This window comes from Diorhabda carinulata, chromosome 5 (genome assembly GCF_026250575.1).
Source record: "Diorhabda carinulata isolate Delta chromosome 5, icDioCari1.1, whole genome shotgun sequence".
Lineage (NCBI taxonomy): Eukaryota > Metazoa > Arthropoda > Insecta > Coleoptera > Chrysomelidae > Diorhabda > Diorhabda carinulata.
The window spans coordinates 30,564,911-30,591,540 of record NC_079464.1 but is presented as its reverse complement, the minus strand read 5'-3'; the positions used below and the strand labels follow the sequence as shown (position 1 = coordinate 30,591,540).

The 26,630-nt window shown below is 31.4% G+C and overlaps 1 protein-coding gene across 1 annotated transcript in view; it reads left to right on the top strand.

The window, feature by feature from the left end:
• The window catches only part of LOC130894196 (contactin-5), a 247,580-nt gene that overhangs the window by 50,558 nt on the left and 170,392 nt on the right, over positions 1–26,630 (top strand). The gene's annotated exons all lie outside the window — the stretch shown is intronic.

Sequence of the window (26,630 nt, the reverse complement as noted above, 5' to 3'; positions counted from 1 at the left end):
GGTTTTTTTAGAGTCGTCAATACTTTCGTCCAAAAATGGCGGTAAATTCAAATCTTGCGTTTTGGAACACTTTTTAAGAACCTACTTTACTTCTATTCGATTATGATCATATAAATTAATGATTTAACATCTTCTATTCAATATATGATTAAGAAAAAAGTAAAATTCTGCATAGTTATTAAGCTTCAGTTATTGTTATGATTGTGTTTTATACCCTAAACTGTCAGCTGTCAATTTTTTCTTTAGAATTGGCAATAATTTCGTCCAAAAATGGCGGTAAATTCAAATCTTGCGTTTTGGAACACTTTTTAAGAACCTACTTTACCTCTATTCGATTATGATCATATAAATTAATGATTTAACATCTTCTATTCAATATATGATTAAGAAAAAAGTAAAATTCTGCATAGTTATTAAGCTTCAGTTATTGTTATGATTGTGTTTTATACCCTAAACTGTCAGCTGTCAATTTTTTCTTTAGAATTGTCAATAATTTCGTCCAAAAATGGCGGTAATTTAAATTCTTGCGTTTTGGAACACTTTTTAAGAACCTACTTTACTTCTATTCGATTATGATCATATAAATTAATGATTTAACATCTTTTATTCAATTAATGATTAAGAAAAAATTGAATTCTGCATAGTTATTAAGCTTCAGTTGTTGTTTTGATTGTATTTTATACCCTAAACTGTCAGCTGTCAATTAGTTTTTTAAAAATTGTCAATACTTTCGTCCAAAAATGGCGGTAAATTCAAATCTTGCGTTTTGGAACACTTTTTAGGAACCTACTTTACTTCTATTCGATTATGATCATATAAATTAATGATTTAACATCTTCTATTCAATATATGATTAAGAAAAAAGTAAAATTCTGCATAGTTATTAAGCTTCAGTTGTTGTTTTGATTGTATTTTATACCCTAAACTGTCAGCTGTCAATTGGTTTTTTTAGAGTCGTCAATACTTTCGTCCAAAAATGGCGGTAAATTCAAATCTTGCGTTTTGGAACACTTTTTAAGAACCTACTTTACTTCTATTCGATTATGATCATATAAATTAATGATTTAACATCTTCTATTCAATATATGATTAAGAAAAAAGTAAAATTCTGCATAGTTATTAAGCTTCAGTTATTGTTATGATTGTGTTTTATACCCTAAACTGTCAGCTGTCAATTTTTTCTTTAGAATTGGCAATAATTTCGTCCAAAAATGGCGGTAAATTCAAATCTTGCGTTTTGGAACACTTTTTAAGAACCTACTTTACCTCTATTCGATTATGATCATATAAATTAATGATTTAACATCTTCTATTCAATATATGATTAAGAAAAAAGTAAAATTCTGCATAGTTATTAAGCTTCAGTTATTGTTATGATTGTGTTTTATACCCTAAACTGTCAGCTGTCAATTTTTTCTTTAGAATTGTCAATAATTTCGTCCAAAAATGGCGGTAATTTAAATTCTTGCGTTTTGGAACACTTTTTAAGAACCTACTTTACTTCTATTCGATTATGATCATATAAATTAATGATTTAACATCTTTTATTCAATTAATGATTAAGAAAAAATTGAATTCTGCATAGTTATTAAGCTTCAGTTGTTGTTTTGATTGTATTTTATACCCTAAACTGTCAGCTGTCAATTAGTTTTTTAAAAATTGTCAATACTTTCGTCCAAAAATGGCGGTAAATTCAAATCTTGCGTTTTGGAACACTTTTTAGGAACCTACTTTACTTCTATTCGATTATGATCATATAAATTAATGATTTAACATCTTTTATTCAATTAATGATTAAGAAAAAATTGAATTCTGCATAGTTATTAAGCTTCAGTTGTTGTGTTGATTGTATTTTATACCCTAAACTGTCAGCTGTCAATTTGTTTTGCGTTTTGGAACACTTTTTTAAAACCTACTTTACTTCTATTCTAAAGTAGTACTGGATTAAAACAAAGTGTTTGACAATGTTTCACAGAAAAAGAGCCACATTTTTGTGCTGTTTCATAACCATAGATGAAACGTGGGTCTATCAGTGCGCAAGAACAATCAAAACATTGGATTGAAAAATGAGAACTGGCTCCAAAGAAGGTTAAGACCGTTCCAACTGTCATGGCGTCGGTTTTTTGGGATTTGCATGGGATAATTTCCATTGACTATCTTGAAAAAGGATAAACCATCAACGTCGAGGATTATTGCAACGTTTGAGCGAAGTAATCAAGCAAAAAAGGTCACATTTGGTTAAGGAGAAAATGTTGTTTCATAAAGACAATGCACCAGCTCACACAACGTCAAAAATTGATGAATCAAAGTTTGAATTACTACTTTGTGCAGTCTATCCACCAGATTTAGCCCCCTTGGATTATCCTCTGTTCACAGACTTGAAAAAATGGCTCGGCGGTCAAAGATTTCCGTTGTTTTAGGGATTTTTTTAGCGTTTCTTCATTTTTCAAGTTTTGAAAGAGCTCAACAAGACAAAATTGGAAAAATAATAAACGGAAGACAACGTTAATGAAACAAACAAGTTTCGTCAGTATATTTATTATTCGACTCATTTAGTTGATTCTCTTTTTGTCTTAGATAAAAAGGAAAGTGATAATCGTTGTTTTCATTGGAGTTGACTTCCTAGAGTGATTATTTTCATTGTTTTTGTTAGTCGGAATCACCTTATAGAAACAATTTACGATACGGTCTTGAAAACGTTTTTTGCTGCAGGCATTGCCGGGGTTTTAATATGGGAGAGACAGAAACTATTAACACAAAATGAAATAAAACAAAGGACCCCGACTAATTTCCAACATTAATACTAGTTTCCAGACAAAAACGCGTTTAAACGCAACGATTTTATCTTAACGTTTCATTTGTTGTTTATATTTTAAATGAAGGCAAAAAATAATTTATGATAATGAAACTAGTTGAAAAATTATCGTTTTATATTGAATATTAAGGGTTTGACTGTATGCTGTGTTGGTTAAACATTTCAGAAAATGAAGAAGTGACTGAATTTATATATAGTATAAATGTGTATGAATAGTTAAGACGGAAATGTCGGAATTGATGTTTAGTGATATAGGATCAATGTTTAAGTCAGTGTCAGATGTGTTATTCAGAATTCGTGCACATTTTTTCACTTAGATTGTCTCCTACATCTAATATGTCTCAAATAAAATATCGAATTGAAGACGCAAGCTTCAAAGACCGTAATGAGTCTGTTCGTGCTGCAAAAATAGCAGTTTTTTAAATTGATATAGTATTTCGTCCAAAAATGGCGGTAAATTCAAATCTTGCGTTTTGGAACACTTTTTAGGAACCTACTTTACTTCTATTCGATTATGATCATATAAATTAATGATTTAACATCTTCTATTCAATATATGATTAAGAAAAAAGTAAAATTCTGCATAGTTATTAAGCTTCAGTTGTTGTTTTGATTGTATTTTATACCCTAAACTGTCAGCTGTCAATTGGTTTTTTTAGAGTTGTCAATACTTTCGTCCAAAAATGGCGGTAAATTCAAATCTTGCGTTTTGGAACACTTTTTAAGAACCTACTTTACTTCTATTCGATTATGATCATATAAATTAATGATTTAACATCTTCTATTCAATATATGATTAAGAAAAAAGTAAAATTCTGCATAGTTATTAAGCTTCAGTTGTTGTTTTGATTGTATTTTATACCCTAAACTGTCAGCTGTCAATTGGTTTTTTTAGAGTCGTCAATACTTTCGTCCAAAAATGGCGGTAAATTCAAATCTTGCGTTTTGGAACACTTTTTAAGAACCTACTTTACTTCTATTCGATTATGATCATATAAATTAATGATTTAACATCTTCTATTCAATATATGATTAAGAAAAAAGTAAAATTCTGCATAGTTATTAAGCTTCAGTTGTTGTTTTGATTGTATTTTATACCCTAAACTGTCAGCTGTCAATTGGTTTTTTTAGAGTTGTCAATACTTTCGTCCAAAAATGGCGGTAAATTCAATTCTTGCGTTTTGGAACACTTTTTAGGAACCTACTTTACTTCTATTCGATTATGATCATATAAATTAATGATTTAATATCTTCTATTCAATATATGATTAAGAAAAAAGTAAAATTCTGCATAGTTATTAAGCTTCAGTTGTTGTTTTGATTGTATTTTATACCCTAAACTGTCAGCTGTCAATTGGTTTTTTTAGAGTCGTCAATACTTTCGTCCAAAAATGGCGGTAAATTCAAATCTTGCGTTTTGGAACACTTTTTAGGAACCTACTTTACTTCTATTCGATTATGATCATATAAATTAATGATTTAATATCTTCTATTCAATATATGATTAAGAAAAAAGTAAAATTCTGCATAGTTATTAAGCTTCAGTTGTTGTTTTGATTGTATTTTATACCCTAAACTGTCAGATGTCAATTGGTTTTTTTAGAGTTGTCAATACTTTCGTCCAAAAATGGCGGTAAATTCAATTCTTGCGTTTTGGAACACTTTTTAGGAACCTACTTTACTTCTATTCGATTATGATCATATAAATTAATGATTTAATATCTTCTATTCAATATATGATTAAGAAAAAAGTAAAATTCTGCATAGTTATTAAGCTTCAGTTGTTGTTATGATTGTATTTTATACCCTAAACTGTCAGCTGTCAATTTTTTCTTTAGAGTTGTCAATAATTTCGTCCAAAAATGGCGGTAAATTCAAATCTTGCGTTTTGGAACACTTTTTAAGAACCTACTTTACTTCTATTCGATTATGATCATATAAATTAATGATTTAACATCTTCTATTCAATATATGATTAAGAAAAAAGTAAAATTCTGCATAGTTATTAAGCTTCAGTTATTGTTATGATTGTATTTTATACCCTAAACTGTCAGCTGTCAATTTTTTCTTTAGAGTTGTCAATACTTTCGTCCAAAAATGGCGGTAAATTCAAATCTTGCGTTTTGGAACACTTTTTAAGAACCTACTTTACTTCTATTCGATTATGATCATATAAATTAATGATTTAACATCTTTTATTCAATTAATGATTAAGAAAAAATTGAATTCTGCATAGTTATTAAGCATCAGTTGTTGTTTTGATTGTATTTTATACCCTAAACTGTCAGCTGTCAATTTGTTTTTTTAGAGTCGTCAATACTTTCGTCCAAAAATGGCGGTAAATTCAAATCTTGCGTTTTGGAACACTTTTTAAGAACCTACTTTACTTCTATTCGATTATGATCATATAAATTAATGATTTAACATCTTCTATTCAATATATGATTAAGAAAAAAGTAAAATTCTGCATAGTTATTAAGCTTCAGTTATTGTTATGATTGTATTTTATACCCTAAACTGTCAGCTGTTAATTTGTTTTTTTAGAGTTGTCAATACTTTCGTCCAAAAATGGCGGTAAATTCAAATCTTGCGTTTTGGAACACTTTTTAGGAACCTACTTTACTTCTATTCGATTATGATCATATAAATTAATGATTTAACATCTTTTATTCAATATATGATTAAGAAAAAATTGAATTCTGCATAGTTATTAAGCTTCAGTTGTTGTGTTGATTGTATTTTATACCCTAAACTGTCAGCTGTCAATTTGTTTTTTAAAAGTTGTCAATACTATCGTCCAAATATGGCGGTAAATTCAAATCTTGACGTTTAGTGATGTAGGATCAATGTTTAAGTCAGTGTCAGATGTGTTATTCAGAATTCGTGCACATTTTTTCACTTAGATTGTCTCCTACATCTAATATGTCTCAAATAAAATATCGAATTGAAGACGCAAGCTTCAAAGACCGTACTGAGTCTGTTCGTGCTGCAAAAATAGCAGTTTTTTAAATTGATATAGTATTCAGAGCTTGAAGCAATAGTTAAGCTGTTTGAAAAACTATTTTTTCTATATTCTTCGAAAGGAACGAATAATTAACAACTGGATATAGGTACAGTATGAGAATCGATGTAAATTTTGAAGAAATATTTTTAGGACTATTGATTCAAACTTTTCAGTAAATATATCTGACAGTAACTTTTGCAATTCCATATAAATGTCTCGGTTATACCGAAAGTTTATGTAAAAAATTTATATCAAATTGGAAAGTTCGACTGAAATCTATAATGTAATCTTCCTCGCTCTCCAATGGTCGATGGTTTTCAAAGACTGTAGAAATCAAATATTCTCTTATCAAAGTTTCCAATACAAAAATCTTTTCTATAAAGTTGTGTCAAGTTGAAAAATGCAATTGTGAGTTGGATATTTAATAATTTCTATCACGATATTGGAAAAGATTCCGTGAAATATCATAGCGACATATCCAAACTACCAATGGGATTGAATTCCATAAATAATTTGAAAGAAAAAATTTTGAATACACTGTGTTCACACCACCACTAGATTTTAGGTGAACTTCAGTCTGTGAAGACGATAACTTGGTTTTCGAAACGCGCGTCTAGTAGTGGTATGAACGTCTTCAGTCTCGTCGAAACGCTCGTTAAACAGTTTAATTGTGAATGTTGGTGTAGTGGTGGGGAAAACCGCCAACGGTTCCTGGAAGATTCTATAGGAATTTGGCTTAAAGAATACACTACTTCCAGGAAAACTCATAAATTGCGATGAACTATGACTGTCTCTTTGGAATAACAGTGAAATCATTACGAGAGGACCTAAATATGAGTGTGAGATCTTCAATACGTTCTTCTAGCTCCAATGATATACACATAAGCAGCTTTGTACTATATTGGAGGAGTTTCTAGTGTTAACATGTCAAAATATCGCTTAACATGTCAAAATATCGCTTCATACCTTTCAAAACAATCATTGATTCCAGGTTGTAACAAATTTTTGATGGCATCTTCGTTAATGTTGTTTGGATGCACAAAATAAATTCAAAATGTGCTTACGACGTTTTTAATTTGGAAAAAGAGGAGTTTCTAGTGTTAACATGTCAAAATATCGCTTAATATATCAAAATATCGCTTCATACCTTTCAAAACAATCATTGATTCCAGGTTGTAACAAATTTTTGATGGCATCTTCGTCAATGTTGTTTGGATGCACAAAATAAATTCAAAATGTGCTTACGACGTTTTTAATTTGGAAAAAGTCATAGGGTAATAGATCCAGCGAATGGAGTGGCTCATCAAGACAAATCTTGGGCTTCTCATATTTGTAGTATAGCAGGCTCAAGATATCTCAAGATTCACTTGTTCTTCATGACCTTGGAACTAAAATAAGCGGTTAGTAGTTGTTGAGAAATATCTTTCTACCTTTTTTTGTATGGATTAAACTTAAATAAGTTTCCAGTTGGCAAAGAATAGAACTCTTCTATTTGACAAGGAAAAGGACAAGGAAAAGGACAAGGAAAAGGACAAGGAAAAGGACAAGGAAAAGGACAAGGAAAAGGACAAGGAAAAGGACAAGGATAAGGACAAGGAAAAGGACAAGGAAAAGGACAAGGATAAGGACAAGGAAAAGGACAAGGAAAAGGACAAGGAAAAGGACAAGGAAAAGGACAAGGAAAAGGACAAGGAAAAGGACAAGGAAAAGGACAAGGAAAAGGACAAGGAAAAGGACAAGGAAAAGGACAAGGAAAAGGACAAGGATAAGGACAAGGAAAAGGACAAGGAAAAGGACAAGGAAAAGGACAAGGAAAAGGACAAGGAAAAGGACAAGGAAAAGGACAAGGAAAAGGACAAGGAAAAGGACAAGGAAAAGGACAAGGAAAAGGACAAGGAAAAGGACAAGGAAAAGGACAAGGAAAGAATTTGTTGATTAGTTCAGCTGGTTAGTTTTATTGATGTTCAAGCCTTTGAGAAGTTAAATCATCGATGAATCAACTTCAAGCAGACTGGGTAGTAGTGAAATTATTTTCTCTCCCGATTCCATGATTGTGTTTTATTGATACTCCTGTCATAATATCACACAAGTAGAATAAATTCCATAGTTTATCGCTTCTACATAAACCAGTAGATTCTATTATGATTGATTCCCGCATAATCAGATTAATTGGAATGGTTTTTGTTCGAAGAAATCTCATCTATACTTGAATTAAAGACGTTTTCAAACAATACCGATAGTTCTATATATCAGTTCTTCGGTTTCATACACAATTTCTGAGATTTTTATTCGAAATTTCGCAATATCGAGCCGATACAGAAAGAAAATAAAGATGAAAGTCAATCCGGAATTCCATTTCTGTCCACGTTCTCTGATTATAGCTGAGAAATTGAGTTAAACTTTGAATCGAAATCATAAGCAAATCTCAATGTGTAGGTAACTTATTCGAAAAATCGACAGACGCGGAATTACTCTTTCAAAAACTTGAATTAAATAAGAAATTTCATACAAAGGTCTTACCCGAAATCAAGTCTAATATAAATTCATTACATTGTCTAGTTAAAGTCCTAGAAAAGGTTATTCATAGTAAAGATTTTGCTCTGGACACCTTCATCGATATGGAAAGCGCTTTTGACAATACATCGCATCGATAAATCAAAGTTATACAAGACATATCGAACTTTATTTATACAGAAATAAAAGCGGATTCAAACTACATAAAAAGGATGAAACACACAGTGAAAAAATTCGTATTATCATTTATTTATTCATGTAGTGAGAGACGGTATTCAAAATACCGGTAATAAAATCAAAGTTTGTGGTCTATCACTTCTAGTTTCTCCGGAGTTGTTTTTAATACAAGTCCCGACCCGACAGCGAGCCGTCGTAATATTTCAGACCCTTTCGCACATCCAGATATCCCACAAAACCGGAATTTGTGAATTAATTTTCTCTTGACAACTTAAGATGCGACAACACACCGAGATTACCCGACTAATGGCCTTCAAAGGCAGCAGGATTTTTTCATTTGTTGTTAAAATTCCAAAAATTATACGAAACAATAAATTTTCATGTCAATTTCATGTTTTTCCAGTGTATAATATAAATAAAAATAATTTCTTCGAAATTTCGATGAAAAATTTTGCTTTGCTGAAGACTTGATGGAACTAGACCAAGGCTGAAGCCTTTTAAAACGATAAAAAAGGAGAGAGAGAAAATAATAGCAGGAGAAAATCTTTTGGAAAAGGAAGAAAATTAATTTTTCATTTTATTCCTGTTATATTTTCCAAAAGAAAATTCGCAATGTTTCAATTTCCAAAAGAATCCTGAACTAATTAAATTCTTTCGGTGTCTTAATCATGTTGAGAGAGAGATACGAGGTCTGGCTATTAAATAACGATTCTTTAGGATTTTATCACAAAAATTATTCTATATTCGAATGTTCCCCTTCAATATACATCCCGCCCCTCGCCACACACCAATCCAAACGTTTTTTCCTTTGATCTAAGCAGTGCTGGAAGTCTTCTTCGGTCAGTGCCTCTAGGAGCTCTGCCGGTTTCTGCTTTACCACTTCCATCGACTCGAATCTGGTTCCTTTCAAAGCAGATCTGTTTCTAAACTTTCCAAACCTTTCAAGGAAATCTGAGCAGACCCCTTGAAGCAAGAGCTTTTGGTCAGGAGTCAGTTTTTTTGGCACCAACTTCTCTAATCGTTTTTTATCGGCGTTTACAGCCTCAGCAATCGTCCGGATGGTGCTTCGACGATCTGCACGCACGATTTGGTTGATTTTGGTTACGGTTTCCGAAGTTGAAACAGTCAAAGGACGACCTGGGCGCTGGTCATCTTCAGTAGTCTCTCGACTTTCACTAAAGCGCTAACACCACTCAAAAACACTCGCACGAGATAGATAATTGTCCCCATGGGCCTCTTGCAACAATTTATAGCACTCGGAGTCGGAGTTTTTTTCAATTTAACGGGAAATTTGAGATTAATAGTGACGGAAACGTGTTTTGGGACGTGGATATACAAGATATCTAGATACCCCACCCGTCTAGGGCGCCCTCTTGGCTCGCAGTCTCGATATTTAATAGCCAGACCTCGTATGAATCGCAACTCACTTAAAGTTACCTCTAATTCAACCGAGTTTTTAGTCTATACTTATATAGGTGCAAGCGGACAAAAGTCTTTCTAAGGGCTCAATACTAGACCCCTAACCAAATCACTTCATAAAATTTGAAAAACTAATCAATCTAAAATCATTTTTCTCCGTGTAACGATTGTATTACAAAACTTTCTTGCTTCATCTGGAAGCAATTAAGTTTAAATAAAATGCAAAATAATTACCAGAAAAGTTGATGAAATACGAAAACTTCCAGCAAATATACGGGAAAAGGGAGAAGAAAAAAGTTATGAAAAGTCAATCGAACAACTTAATAAAAAGAAGGAAAAAGATACAAACTCGATTTTGTTAAAGACACTTCAATTTGCATCGTTTAAAACTCAAATTGTCTCAAGTTGCTATCAAGGTAAATCAGTTTGTTTTTCGAATAAAAGAATCTTTTAGCCTCTTTAAAATATTTTCTATTTCAATATTTGACTTCCCTATTTTAAATTAATTTAAACTAAATTCCCTTGATGGAAACATATTGATACGAGCTCGTCTATTGATATAGACCATGAAGCCGGTCCTATTCTATTCTGTTAATATGATCTAGAGTTTGGTGAATTCGCCGGGTAAAAATCTTCATAAAGTAGCAAGTCTTTGTATTGTTTTTATAAGCTGTTTATAAAGATGACTCTGAGAAGGACTTTTTGTTTGTTCACGGTAAATTACAGATTCCTAAGAAAGAGGATTCTAGAATATGAAGAAGAAGAATTCTGGACGTGAAAAAAATTTGGCTCGATATACGAAATGAGAAATTTTTGACGTGGTTTTGTGATTGAGAAAAATATTTCGGAAAAAATATGTCAAAAATTGAAGTTATCATGGATCCCGTGCTAGCTTATCTCGCCAAAATATGACAAGTGGATGGATAATGCTCCGAGACATCGATCGCAGCTCCTAAGCAGTCTTTTATTAAAAAAAAAAACAAGTTTTAGAATGATCAATTCGATTTCCAGATCTAAATCCGATAGATTGAATAATCAAAAACTGAAAGTAACCCATAGGCTTTGAAAGCTGGAAAAAAATGAAAAATAATCTGGCTACGGAGGCGATTCGAAATTCATTTATTTTGCTGATGTTTCCTTTTCCATCATCATTCATTGTTATTCATTAATTTAGACAAAACTTCGGATAAAAGGTTATGCAATATCATCGAAGTGAAACTGTCAGCATTGAAATGGCTAGAGTCCCGAAGTGCAGTACGGAACTGTCAACTGTCACTGTCACTACATGGAACACTCAAAACGCATCTTTCGGTATATAAACGAATACAAAACGAACAACTTTAAGATGGCGTCGTCTAAAAAATATGTTTATCGATAAAGACAAACCTTTTTTGTAGATTTACCGGTGCCAAATTGTATTCAAGTTAGTCTGTATTAAGTTAAGATTGTTTGTATCGCCTCAAACCAGTTATATCCGCTTATAGTCTATCTTTATGTATTGAAAACACATGGAATATGTATATCTCCACTAGATGTTAAGAATTTCTGTTGATTTCTTTGTGATTTCGATACAATTCGTTGATTTATTCGTACTTCTATTTCAATCTTGTTTGTTATTGAGTCATCTATATAAGGTTATGCGAAATCATCGAAGTGAAACTGTCAACTGTCAACATTGAAATGACTAGAATCACTCCAGAGTCATTCCAGAGCGTACTGAAAGTGTTTTGCAGTACGTAACTGTCAACTGTCACTTTCGCTACATGGAACATTCAAAACGCAACTTTCGGTATATAAATGAATACAAAACGAACAACTTTAAGATGGCGTCGTCTAAAAAATATGTTTATCGATAAAGACTAGCCTGTTTTGTAGCTTTACCGGTGCCAAATTGGATTCGAATTAGTTAGTGTTAGGTTAAGATTGTTTGTACCGCCTCAAACCAGTTATATCCGCTTATAGCCTACCTTTATGTATTGGAAACACATGGAATATGTATATCTCTACTAGATGTTGAGAATTTCTGTTGATTTGTTTGTGATTTCGATACAATTCGTTAATTTATTCGTACTTCTATTTCAATCTTGTTTGTTATTGAGTCATCTATATAAGGTTATGCGAAATCATCGAAGTGAAACTGTCAACTGTCAACATTGAAATGACTAGATTCACTCCAGAGTCATTCCAGAGCGTACTGAAAGTGTTTTGCAGTACGTAACTGTCAACTGTCACTTTCACTACATGGAACACTCAAAACGCAACTTTTTGTTTGTAAATGAATACGGAACGAACAAATTGTAGATGGCGTCGACTAAAAATGATATTTTATTTTTGATAAATCATATTTTTTACGCTTTGTTTCGAAGAATTTCAACCTTTTATTAACCGAAGAATAATTAGGCGAAATCGGCTCCGCATAACAAAAAACCGACTGGAAACAAACAGCAACCCTCCTCACCACATTGCCCACAGTAACGACAAACAATACACCATCTTTTTTCTTTATTTTCCCGTCCCCCATTGTTGCGTCTTTATCATCATCGCTTTCGGCATTATCCCTCGAAAATTCGGGGACGACAAAAGTGCTTTTCATTGCACTAATCGAGTCTTTTTCGGCAACACGAGCCAGACCCCTTTCCACATACTGAGAAAGTTCTTTCGACTCATTTCACACATAAACTTTATGTAAACAGTGCCGGAATGGAAACGCTTTCATCGATATCATTAAAACATAATTAGAAATGATTAATTCATTACCCTTCTCATGAATTCGTTCCAAAATCATTGGGGGTGTAAATAGAGTATTTTTTCCCACCTCAGATCTTCAAAAGTACCCCATAAATTTTCAACAATACTTAGTTCGATCCCAAAATATTTACTAGAATATACTAGACAGTCTCCGAAAGATTCAATCAATTATTGAAGCGATCCTGCAAACAGGACATCTGCACTTGAAATTGTATCAGCAGGAAAAACATCCAAACATCCAAAAGAACCAATGTCATCACTCAATAAGTCGTGTGACTGACATACAGATGGCGCAGCTATCGTCGAATCCATATGACGTTTATCTAGTACCAACTTTCAATAGACTTTGTGTCAAATGTCATGACATTTCGATATGTCAGAAAAAAGTGACAGCCATTTAAGTGAAGCTACTTTCAAAACAATTTCGTGTGCTAATTTATGAGTGCTTCTTGATAAAAAATACTGTACAAGCTAAGCAATGACTTGAAAAATGTTATCCGGACTCTACTTCATCGAAAAAAAAAAACCATTTATTGTTATTTTTCTATTTTAATTTAAACATGGTCGTACAAACACCGATGATGGTGAACGTTCTGGTAGTCAAATCGAATTGGCTACTCCACAAATTGGTCATATCTAATCGTAAATTGAAATTGCGTGTGATAGACGAGACCCTAAAGATATCAGAAGACAATATGTTTAGAATTATGCGTGAAAATTTGACCATGAGATAGTTTTTTTCAAAGTTAGTACCGGCGTTTACTCACAGTCGATCAAAAACAACTTGTTGATGATTCAGAGCAGTGTTTACACATAATAAAACAGTTTTTTGGCGTCCATATCTAACAAGGAATAAATAATAGATCCATAACTCACTCCGGAATCAAAAGGATCATCATCTGAACGGACTGCAGTCAGTGAAACAGCGTCCAAAGTCAGCTGGGAAGGTTAAGGTTTCAGTATTTTGGAATATTGTTCATTACGTAGAGTTGTTGGACCGTTTTAATGCAAAAAACAGCCTCAAATGCAGAAGACAAAACCACCACCAAGACAACCAATCACCAAGACAACGCACCGACCACAAGTCGATGGAAACGATAGTTTCATTGAAGCTAGTTGCGTTAAGAGTCTCCCAAAACAAGAATCCAAAAGTTAAATCTTAAGAAAGTTCCCCAGCGCCTTACAGATTGTAAGAAGATGGTTTGACCACCATGGACTGTATGTACCTTGCAGCGAAGAGGATCTTCATGACCAAGAATCAAAAGGAGCTCGAGGAGTGTCCATGAAATGTTTAGGATTCAACCTAGACACCCTAGAAGATTTATTAGACGAGAAGCAGACAAGATATTGATGGTTAAACAATTCTTTAGTGGATTGATGAGAAATGTTGGAGGTCGTAGCGCCAAAAAGGATTTACGTGTCCTGAATGTAGACGACGACGAAAAAATGCAAATTGTGGTGCATTTCGTGCTGGATTTGGTATTAAAAACATTACTCGTTGGTTTAATCAATTTAAAGAGACTGGAGGTGTGTGTAAAAGACCGCGTGGGTCAGAAGATGATGTCGCAGACGGATAGAAGACAGGAAATACCCCAACCAACTGTATGGAAAGTTCTGAGACGGTGTTTTTTGTACAAACCTTATCGTTTAGAGCACGTGCAGCCTTTTGACAAAGAGAAGCGTCTCGAATTTAGCTGTAATGTACTAGAAATGGTGGAGGATTACAAATTTGTACAGCGTATCATTTTTTGCTCAGTGGAAATGTCAACAAACACACACAACACGACAGAGACTGACCGAAGGTTTATGAACCATTTTTTTGCGGAAAGGAAGATTCTCAGGACGTTTATAAAGCCATTGTGCACTAAGAAATATTTTTTTAGTTAAAAATCACGAGACTTGAATCGCGAAATGGCGGAATTTACTCTCGAAAAACTATTTTGCATTTAACATTCTTCCACAGCGGGATTTCTACTAAGTAATGGTCCATTTCGTCCTTATTTCGGTGTCCTTTTTTCCCTTGTATTGTATCCACTCAACTGTCTTAATTTTTTTGTGTTTTTAACGTATTCAAACTTCGTTAATCCCAATTCAGACGACGTATAGTCAAACGAATGTCAAAATTATAATTTTTTCGATACAAACCTGTATTTGAAGAGAGTTCTCTAGATTTATTATTAACAGCACCAAAAGGGAGGAAAAATGAGAATTTGCGGTGAAGAATTATGGCGAGTGAGCGACGTTATTTTTGTCTTATACCCCCACATCACGATTCACGCTCGAATGGACTATTGATAAATCTCCCCGCAGAATTTTTTCACAATAAACTCATACCACCAGATATAAATCTTTTTTTTGTATGCTAAACCCTTTTATAAACTTAAGCCGTTTATCTTTTGAAATTTCTCGATAGTTGATTTGTTGTTTCTTCGAGAAAAAAATTGATCGCGTCAATTTACACTGAGAAAAATCGTTTCTGATGCATTAAATTCGATCATTATGAAGCTTTTAAGAAGTTATAAAGTAGTTACCTCTATCTTTTTATTTTCTGAAGTTAATTTGATGTCGAAGCTAGCGTTTTATTAGAGAAGTCATTTTATTCATCGAACAGTTCATAAAAAGCCAGTTAGGCCAGTCCGCGGATCAAAATTATCACTTGAAAACATGTCAAACTTTTATTTTGGTTTGGTTACAACATTTGTTTATTGAATTAGTTTATTTGACTTAGTACTGTTTTATTCGTTAGATAATTTCAACTTTTACTAAAAATATCAACAAAACGACTCACTAACAGTCAAGAAGTCCGAAATTACCTTCTCGGAAGCACGATTTTTGTCTATCACGAAGAAAATTGCATCACCAATCCAGAAATTGTTTATTTTAGTTTTTCACTTTTGCTTGAGAGAAAGCCGACTAAATATTAATTCCAATCCCTTGATTGGCCTGTAAATAACTGAATGGAAGTGTGTTCTAGAAAAATGTCATCATAAATTGATCTTCGGTTGATATTCAATATTTCAAAATTAACTTAAAAAAGAATATCATTGAAGATGAGTTTAAATTATGCCATTAACGAAGTTAAAATAAAAATAAGGATAAAATGAAAACTAACATTCATATAGAGCTAATTGGAATATTAATCTAACCTCAAAAATATCCAATTATAAAAAATAATAGATATATACGAGGTAATCCTGAATATAGGTCTCAAGTTGAAGAATTGAACTAATCAATTGGAATAATAGGGAATATATGACGATTATTTCACTTTTTTCCCAAAATTTTTTAGTACAACGGTCAAATTTTGAGATTAATTACAAGAAATTATGATAATTATTCCATGTCACCACGAACTTCTTCGGAAAAGTGTCTATACATAACCACAGAATTCTTGAATATATTTTCTCTAAAATCGAGAAAATTGCGGTTGGAAAATGATGGTTTTTCCTTATGCCCATTGGCTCTGTGCTCTAAATAACTTTGAAGGCCATCCTATTGGTCCTCATCTTCGAATTCATGCAGAAGAACACCATCTTGTATTGATACTATCATCTGGTAAGTTAGGATTGTTGAACTTCATGTTTCATAGCTCTATTTCTTGGAGATTTCGGGGAACATTCCATTAATCAAGATCTACGAATCCACCTCTCAAGAAATCACTGTGTTATAAACAATCGACACGTGCTTGACGCGGATGGACACCATCTTGTAATGACATACCATCATCCGATGAATTTATGAAAGAGATTGACTCGTTTTTTGACTTATACTTCTGGATTTTGAAAATTTCGAGGGCCATTCTATTGGTCTTCATTCACTAATTCGTTTGAAAGGAAAATCTTTGCTAGAAAATGAACGGACGAGCGCCATCTTGTTGTAAAATGACATACTATCATCCAGTAAGTTAGAACTGATGGCGTTTGGAAAAAATGGACTTTTTGTTGTTTTATATTTCTGTTTTCCGGAGGTTTTCGAGGGCCATTCTATTGGTCTTCATTCACTAATTCATTTTAAAGGAAAGTCTTTGCTAGAAAATGAACGGACGAGCGCCACCTTGTTGTAAAATGACATATTATCATCCAGTAAGTTAGAATTGACGGCGTTTGGAAAAAATGGACTTTTTGTTGTTTTATATTTCTGTTTTCCGAAGGTTTTCGAGGGCCATTCTATTGGTCTTCATTCACTAATTCATTTTAAAGGAAAATCTTTGCTAGAAAATGAACGGACGAGCGCCACCTTGTTGTAAAATGACATATTATCATCCAGTAAGTTAGAATTGACGGCGTTTGGAAAAAATGGACTTTTTGTTGTTTTATTTTTCTGTTTTCCGAAGGTTTTCGAGGGCCATTATATTGGTCTTCATTCACTAATTCATTTTAAAGGAAAATCTTTGCTAGAAAATGAACGGACGAGCGCCATCTTGTTGTAAAATGACATACTATCATCCAGTAAGTTAGAATTGATGGCGTTTGGAAAAAATGGACTTTTTGTTGTTTTATTTTTCTGTTTTCCGAAGGTTTTCGAGGGCCATTCTATTGGTCTTCATTCACTAATTCATTTTAAAGGAAAATCTTTGCTAGAAAATGAACGGACGAGCGCCACCTTGTTGTAAAATGACATACTATCATCCAGTAAGTTAGAATTGATGGCGTTTGGAAAATGGACTTTTTGTTGTTTTATATTTCTGTTTTCCGGAGGTTTTCGAGGGCCATTCTATTGGTCTTCATTCACTAATTCATTTTAAAGGAAAATCTTTGCTAGAAAATGAACGGACGAGCGCCACCTTGTTGTAAAATGACATATTATCATCCAGTAAGTTAGAATTGACGGCGTTTGGAAAAAATGGACTTTTTGTTGTTTTATATTTCTGTTTTCCGGAGGTTTTCGAGGGCCATTCTATTGGTCTTCATTCACTAATTCATTTTAAAGGAAAATCTTTGCTAGAAAATGAACGGACGAGCGCCACCTTGTTGTAAAATGACATACTATCATCCAGTAAGTTAGAATTGATGGCGTTTGGAAAATGGACTTTTTGTTGTTTTATATTTCTGTTTTCCGGAGGTTTTCGAGGGCCATTCTATTGGTCTTCATCATTTTATTCATCTCTTATGAAAACACTGTCTTGAAAACGCCATCTTGTACTTGTCATCTGGTAAATAGTTAGGTTAGGTTAGGTTAGGTTAGAAACTTAACGTTCTCGTGTTAGATACGAGTTGAAGCAAGTTTTACGTTTCCTAAAATTGGGACAAACCGTACATTTACCGACATCTAACATTATTCCAATATCATAAATGTCGTACATGAAAATTTAAAAAAAAACAAGACGTAAAAGAAAAAAAATTGCAACTCGTTATCTGTCAGGGAAGTTTATTCTTAATAAAAAATTTTATGTCGAAAATGTACGTGAAAAACTTTATGTGATATGATAAAAGTGAAAAATAAGTTTGTTAACGTTGATTCTAGAAACAAAACTGAAATCCACTGAAACGCGGATCGGTTCAACGACTTCTTAACAAAGTGAGGAAATGTTTATTACACACAAACATATTATTTTCTTGGCAATTGTTTGATGACTTGGTAAATGCTGATAAAAGAAAACTTGATAAAACTACTAGGAAAAAAACGTAACAACTCAATATATTTATTGATTATACGGGGGCTGCTGCTTAAGTTTTTAAACAGATAAATGATATTTGAAGAAGAAAGATGGCGACATGTCAAGTTATTCCGAAAAAACAAGCGACGATTCGCAACGTTACATCTGGATTAAATAACCCATTCCAACTTTATGAAACAACTGGTACTAAATCGAGTTTTAGACTATCTAGCACACCTTTTTAACATAAATATAGTAGATTCCAACTTGTGCTATAGTTGTAACGGACTTTCTTCAACATTCTACGAAAAATTCATTATAGATTGCAAGTTAAAACTTAACCTAGTTAGTTTCTTCTTCTTTAATACCTTGGTTTGAGTTAGTCACCTTGAACGACCCCTGGGTGTGAAACATCCAATGAGTTAAAAGCATTTAACGCTTAAAAAAAACGAACCTAATCGGAAATTTTATTAACCTAGTGCTAGAATCAAATATTGGTAAAAAGAAAGAGCTTGAAGGATTCAAAAAAAAAATTATATCGACATATTTGATTCGTTCAACATCTTCGCTTGTTTTTCAATTGACTAATCTACTTTTCTTGTATCAACTGAATTATTTTCGTCAACTTAACATTGAAAGAATGTCAGACACATTTTTTGCATTACGAGCGTTTCTACATTCTCTGGGGGAAGCTGTTTTTAGAATAATAATAAATATAATTTCACCAGAACGTGTTAATTAAGAACAGACGCAACTTTTCGGGTCGACAGCTATTATTATTTCATTCTAATTCTCCGAATGATATTTATCAATTTGTTTTTAATATATAAGTTACTTATAATTAGAAATATCGGCATGGAAATGGATTGTACATCCGAGGTAAATCTAAATAAATGGCTGCATGTTCCGTATGCGGCAAATGTAGCTGAGTTGGGATAGAAAACGAAGAAGAAAACTTGACGTTGACGTTTGACGTGTGTCAGAAAAAATAGATGAGGCGATCTGACTGACTGAAAGATGATTATTATACTAAAAAATATAATTAATTTCTTATTTCTTAGATATTTTCATATGTTTATGTTTCTAAATGTTCTTGATTTTACGTGTATTCTATTCCAGAAAAGTCGAAACGTCAAATTTTATCTATCTTTTAAAAATTATTAGAAAAACTAATTTTGAAAATAGAATATCGATGGTAATTATCTAAAAATCATCTTGGGGTTGTGAGGGATAATAAAGAAAAGTGTACTGATTACAAAAAAAAATATTCCAACCGTCGGTCATCCCTTGTTAAAAAAATAGAGGGTTGAAGAATAAAAATTTGACATTTTCGTAATTACGTGTATTAAAAAATCATGAATTTTATTTGAAAATAAAAAAATACAGCTAAATAGTGAAAATAGTATGTGAAAAATATATGAAATTAATTCAGTTGAATTATGAACAATTATAATTGTTAATTGACGTAACCAATTATTGTTTTATCATAGAAATATACATATGGAAAAAATGCAAATTCAATAACTGTTTTTTTATTGTAAAATGGGGTAAAAAAATGATTGAAGGGGTGTGGCGGAGGGGGGTTGTTAAAAGAGCACGAAAAGATCGATAAATACTCGTTTTGAGTAGAACCTAACCTAACCTAACCTAACCTAAACTAAACTAAACTAAACTAACCTAACCTAACCTAACTTAAAAACAATGACCGACGACCCCAAGACGAAAAATTTTTTGTTTCGTTGATTTTGAAACCTACCGATGCTCGTAGTTTTTTGTTTTGTACGAAAAAATGTGGCCACGGCCCTGTTTCTTTAAACTACCGTTCACGTAACGCTACACAACATTATTATATTATGTTCTTTTTTGTTTTTAAAAGTCTATATATTCTTATACAATTTATGCGACGTTTTATGCGCGATTTAAATCTTCATATATGCAAGATATAAAATAAGTGCTACTGGAATATTTTTATTGCGACCGGTTTACAGCTTTTTTACATTTGGATTTATTAAACTCTATAACCGAGACATTGGATGGTAACAAAGGCATTTACAGAGGTGTATCTATGGGGATTTAAACGATATTTGTATGTTAAAAGGACATTAATTCAAATACGAATCATTTTGAGTCGTCTCTATATCAAACATCATCTTTTAGGTTTTGAAAATTAGGAGAATCCTCTTCCCAGAATCGTCTACTTGACAGCTGACAGTATAAGAACTCGACCATCAACTGTCAAATATTTCGATTAATACAAAAATTATGATTCCATATATAATACAATCATTGGGTATTTTGAGTTGGAAAGTATTGATTTTATAGATTTTCACGTACTTTTACCGAATTTTAACTTTGTCGCCTCGTATCTTTGCCGCTCGCGCCGCCATATTGAAAAAATGGCGTCCGAAGGCAGTTTTTTAGTAATAACTCCTTTCCGACGCATTTTACAAGAAAAACGTATATATACAAAATAATTGTAAAGAAAATTTCCTACAATTTATATTTGAACTTTTTTTTCCTAAAATCGATAGTTTCGGCGTTCGAGCGCTGTAAACTTTTTTTTCAATTTTTCTATTCATTCATTCAGCACCAACAGTGTTTATATACAAGCATCAAATTATTTCATGAAATTTAGGATAATATTTACGTGACTTATCCTCAGTTTCTTTAACGGTGAACATTTTATTTATATGAGTATTAAAATTGATCTAACTGCCAGATTGACGTATAACTTTGACAGGTGACATTAGAGACATAGCAGGATTTGACGTTTTAAACAAAAAGCTTGTCAATCATCTTGTCATTCATTCAACTGGATTAGAGTTCAAGAAAGTTTATGTTTGAAATTTTGTATACTTGTACGAGTAAATATGAATTGTTTGCAACGAAAATCTTGACGAATCCCAACTGATGAGGCCCACGAATTAAACAGATCAAAGAATAAATACCCTATTAACTGCTTTTCTAATAAATTCCTCGGAAGTTTGCGATGCCGCTGGCAAGGACGGCTTGGCGCACTCGGATATTTGAAGTTTGACGTTGCATTTTTTTTACTGTATAACTTCAGGCCACCAAAAGTTGGAATTCTGTTCAATAACTGACTTTTGCTTTCGTTATTTCGATCCTTAATGATGATAGTATATAAATTTCAAAATATGTGAGTGGAAACTGGAGAAAATTTTGAAAAAATTGAGGTTATATGGTAATTTTTCAACAGAATTTCAAGAAAATGAAAAATCTTGAAAAAAGTTCATGTTGCAATAATGAATAAACTTTGAGAAATCCAGAAAAATCTATGTACGTTCCATTTTTCTTCAATAAATCTCAAAAAAATTTTTAAAAAACCGAAAAACTGATATAAGGTACGTTTTTCAAAAAAAAAATTAATAAATTGGATCCATATCCAATGGATCAACAAATATCAAATAAGTTGGATCCAAAAACATGAAAAAAATGTTTATTTTTCAAGAATAAATACCAAAAAAGTTTTAAAAATTCCTAAAAAATTTAGGTGGAGGTAGTTTTTCAACAAAAAATTTCAAGAAATTCAAGAAAATGAGAAAAAAATTGATGGAAAGTTCATTTTTCAATAAAAAATCTCGAATAAACTGAAAAAATAAAAAAAATTAATCTAAGGTTCATTTATGAGCAAAACTAGAAGAAATTCGAGAAAAATTGATATAGAAATCAACAATATATCAAAAAACATTTGAGATCCAAAAAAATTCAAATAATGTTTATATTTTTATAATAATTCTAACGAACGTTTCATTTTTTTTGAATAAATCTCAAAAAAATTGGGAAAAACAAAAAAATTAATTTCAGGTACATTTTTTAAGGATAAATCTTGGAAACACCAATAGAAATCCGTAAAATGTGAAAAAAAGGACCTTTGTTGAATTTTTCAGCACTCAATCTCAAAAACTCTTTGAAAAATCCAAAAAAAAATGTGTAGGTTTTATTTTGCTATAATATATCTCAAAAAAATTGAAAAAAAGCTCATTTTTCAATGAAAAATCTCGAATAAATTGTAAAAATAAAAAAAATTAATATAAGGTTCATTTCTCAACAAAACTAGAAGAAATTCGAGAAAAATTGATATAGGAATCAATAATGTATCAAAAAACATTTGATTCTAACAAAAAATATTAAAAAAAACCTGAAAAAATTGATGTAAGTTTCATTTTTTCCAAAATAAATCTCAAAAAAAATTGAGAAAAACTGAAAAAAATTAATTTTAGGTACATTTTTTAACGATAAATCTTGGAAACAAAAATAGAAATCCGTAAAATGTACAAAAAAGGACCTTTGTTAAATTTCTCAGCATTTAATCTCAAAAACTCTTTGAAAAATCCAAAAAAAAATTATGTAGGTACTATTTTGCTATAATATATCTCAAAAAAACTAACAAAATAGAAAAAAATTAATATAAGGTCTATCTCTCAAAAAACTAGAAGAAATCCGAAAAAATTGATATAGTAATTTAAGTAAATTTTATTTCTTAGTAATAATTCTAACAAAAAATTTGAGAAACTCCTGAAAAAATTGATGCAAGTTTCATTTTTCACAATAAATCTCGAAAAAATTGGAAAAAATTGAAAGAAACTAATGTAAGGGTACATCTTTTAAAAATAAATCTTGAAATCACTAATATAAATCCGTAAAATCCGAATAAAAGAACCTTAGCTCCATTTTTCAGCATTCATTCTCAAAAACACTTTGAAAAATCAAAAAAAAATATGTAAGTACTATATTCATATAATAAATCTCAAAAAAACTGAAAAAAAAATGATGTGAGGTACATTTTTTTACATTCCATCTCAAAATAATATGAAAAAATCCGTAAAATTGATATAACTCTCGGTTCTCAACACTCAATTTTAAAGAAACTAGAAAAAAATGATTTAAATCTCATTTTCCAATATCCAATCTCAAAAAACTTTCAATGTTTTTGGGTTTTTTTCTTTTTTCCAAAATTCATTATTTACTTTACACTTTTTACATAAATAACTATTATAAGTTGCATTAAACATTCTATGTTTTGAGTTCTATGCTTAGTATCTATTCGACATTTTAAGTTCCGTGCTTGGTATTCATGACGAAATTGACATTCGATTCATTTTATATTCTATGGTTGAGAAACTTTGTTATCTGTCATTTTGTATCTAATGACAATGTCAATATGAACTATACACGTGGAAGGGTACATGAAGATATTATCTAGTAGGCTTAGTAAGATAATATAGACTGCCATATTGTTCAGTTAGATTTATTGCACTAATAAATTACATGATATTAATCTATCTATAATCGATTTAATAAGGATTATTTCACTATTAATGAACGATTATAAACCAGTGCATTTGATTAATATACAACAAGGATTTTCGAATGTTAGGCAACACTCAATACACGTAAAATTCGTACACTAAAAACTTTTTTATTATTTATTTTCACTTAGAAAAAGTTTGCAGAAAAGGTCTGCGTGTTCCAAAATGTGGAGCATAATTATCAAATATGAAATTGCTTCGTACCTATACGGGGCTTGTTTAAAAATATCAGTTTTAATAAAGAGTTAAGTATTTAAAAATAAAGAAGATTTACGTGTGGAAAAAACCTTTTTTCCACACCGAAGTTGATTTCCTTTTTTGCATAAACTTGTTTCTTCTACACACACATTAATGAACGATTATAAACCAGTGCATTTGATTAATATACAACAAGGATTTTCGAATGTTAGGCAACACTCAATACACGTAAAATTCGTACACCAAAAACTTTTTTATTATTTATTTTTATTTAGAAAAAGTTTGCAGAAAAGTTCTGCGTGTTCCAAAATGTGGAGCATAATTATCAAACATAAAATCCCTTCGTACCTATACGGGGTTTGTTTAAAAATATCAGTTTTAATAAAGAGTCAAGTATTTTGGAGATTTACATTAAATTGCTAAATTGTTTTATACATTTTTTCCTATGGCCAAATCAATTGTGGAAACCTTTTTTCCACACCGAAGTTGATTTCCATTTTTGCATAAACTTATTTCTTCTACACACACACATTAATGAACGATTATAAACCAGTGCATTTGATTAATATACAACAAGGATTTTCGAAAGTTAGGCAACACTCAATACACGTAAAATTCGTACACTAAAAACTTTTTTATTATTTATTTTCACTTAGAAAAAGTTTGCAGAAACGTCCTGCGTGTTCCAAAATGTGGAAAATAATTATCAAATATAATATTGCTTCGTACCTATACGGGGTTTGTTTAAAAATATCAGTTTTAATAAAGAGTCAAGTATTTACATTTTTTCATACGGCCAAATCAATTATGGAAATCTTTTTTCCATTTTTGCATAAACTTGTTTCTTCTAAACGTTCACTATCAACAACTCGGTTAACTTTTAAATTGCCAGTGGCTTCGCAATAACAAACGTCAATATTTACTCTAAAGCCACTAGTCATTAACGCCACCTATTGTTCGAATACAGAAGCTAAAAAAGTAACCGGCGTATAAAAAATTATCATATTCATATTATTTATCGACGAACCTCGTAAAGAAATGGAAAATTTCGATATATGAGGTTTGTTTTAAATTTTAAAATAATAATAGCAGAAATATACGAGGAACAGTCCGAAAATAAATCAGCATTACAAGTTTCTTTTCTTTCAATGATTTTTTAGTACTCAATTGATCAAAAATTTGTTTGTTTTTGCCCAAAATTCAATAGAAATAATAAAATCAAATCGATATTATACGAAAATATTTTTAAAGGAGTATTCTCAAATTCAAAACGGCATACTGACAACAAGAGTTGTAATTTGACAGGTAATATTGAAAAAATGTGTCAAAATATGTTTCTAACTCTTAAACTGAACAAAAATATCGATGGGATCGGCGTGTGATAAACTCTTCGGCAATTTATCAAGACGCGAAAATCACCAGGAGTAAAATCGTGAGTATATGGATGATTAAACAACTTTCAGTCAAATTTGGTCAAAATAATTGTTATGGACGAGCATTGTCATCAAGAAACACAACATCTACAGTAAGTTTTCCACGTTTCTTGATTCGAAACTTCGATATTACCAAATATTTTATCAGTATTTTGACAACAAATATTTGGAATGTCTTTTTTTGTTCTACATTTCGATAACTATTTTGTTTGTTGTTGAATAATGAAGTATTGAATAGCCAATATTCATTTAGCGACTATTAAAGCTCAATTTATCTGAAATTACTATATCAAAAAGCTTTTCAACAATTATAACGAAAATGTAAATCACTTTTCCCATTAAGCTTCTCCTATTTATTTTGAATTGGTTTTACCGAAACAAAGCTCTCGGTATAGACAGAAATTAATGAAACGAAAAAAAAATGATACAATTAATGAAAATTTGAACATAATGGACGTTGGTGAATAATAATAACAAAAAATTAATAATTCCAACGAGTTACAAACGTAGAAATTAAGGACATTGTAAGATTGAACGAACGTGCAACTTAAACATAATTGATAAATATAAAAAGGAAGAAATTAGTCGAAGAAACTGTTTAAACATCCTTTTCCTTCAATATAACAGCATTTCGTACGTTTACCAAATCAATCTTTTCACTACAACTATTTATTTGAAACTAAACTAACTGCGTTCACAAATATCATTTATATACCTAAAGAAAATTCTACAAAGTTCTAGAATAAAAACAAACAAATCAACAGACTTTCCCAGAAATTATTCAGAAGAAATACTGTAAATAAACCGCCTGATATTATCGGTTTTAGGCGAATGTACTCATCGAAATGATTGGCAAAGATATGGAAAAGAAAATACGTTTTTGAAAGTCGTAGATTATGCAAAAAGTCTTTTTTTTAATGGTACCAGTCATCAAAAGTTTGTGAAAAACTTCACGCCAACGTTTTTTAATGGTAAAAAACCAGCCTGCAGATCGAAACGACGCCAAACTTTGAAGAAACACTAAATATTTTCACTACAACTATTTATTTGCGTTCACACAAATCATTTATATACCTAAAGAAAATTCTACAAAGTTCTAGAATAAAAACAAACAAATCAACAGACTTTCCCAGAAATTATTCAGAAGAAATACTGTAAATAAACCGCCTGATATTATCGGTTTTAGGCGAATGTACTCATCGAAATGATTGGCAAAGATATGGAAAAGAAAATACGTTTTTGAAAGTCGTAGATTATGCAAAAAGTCTTTTTTTTAATGGTACCAGTCATCAAAAGTTTGTGAAAAACTTCACGCCAACGTTTTTTGATGGTAAAAAACCAGTCTGCAGATCGAAACGACGCCAAACTTTAAAGAAACGCTGAAACAAACACCCTA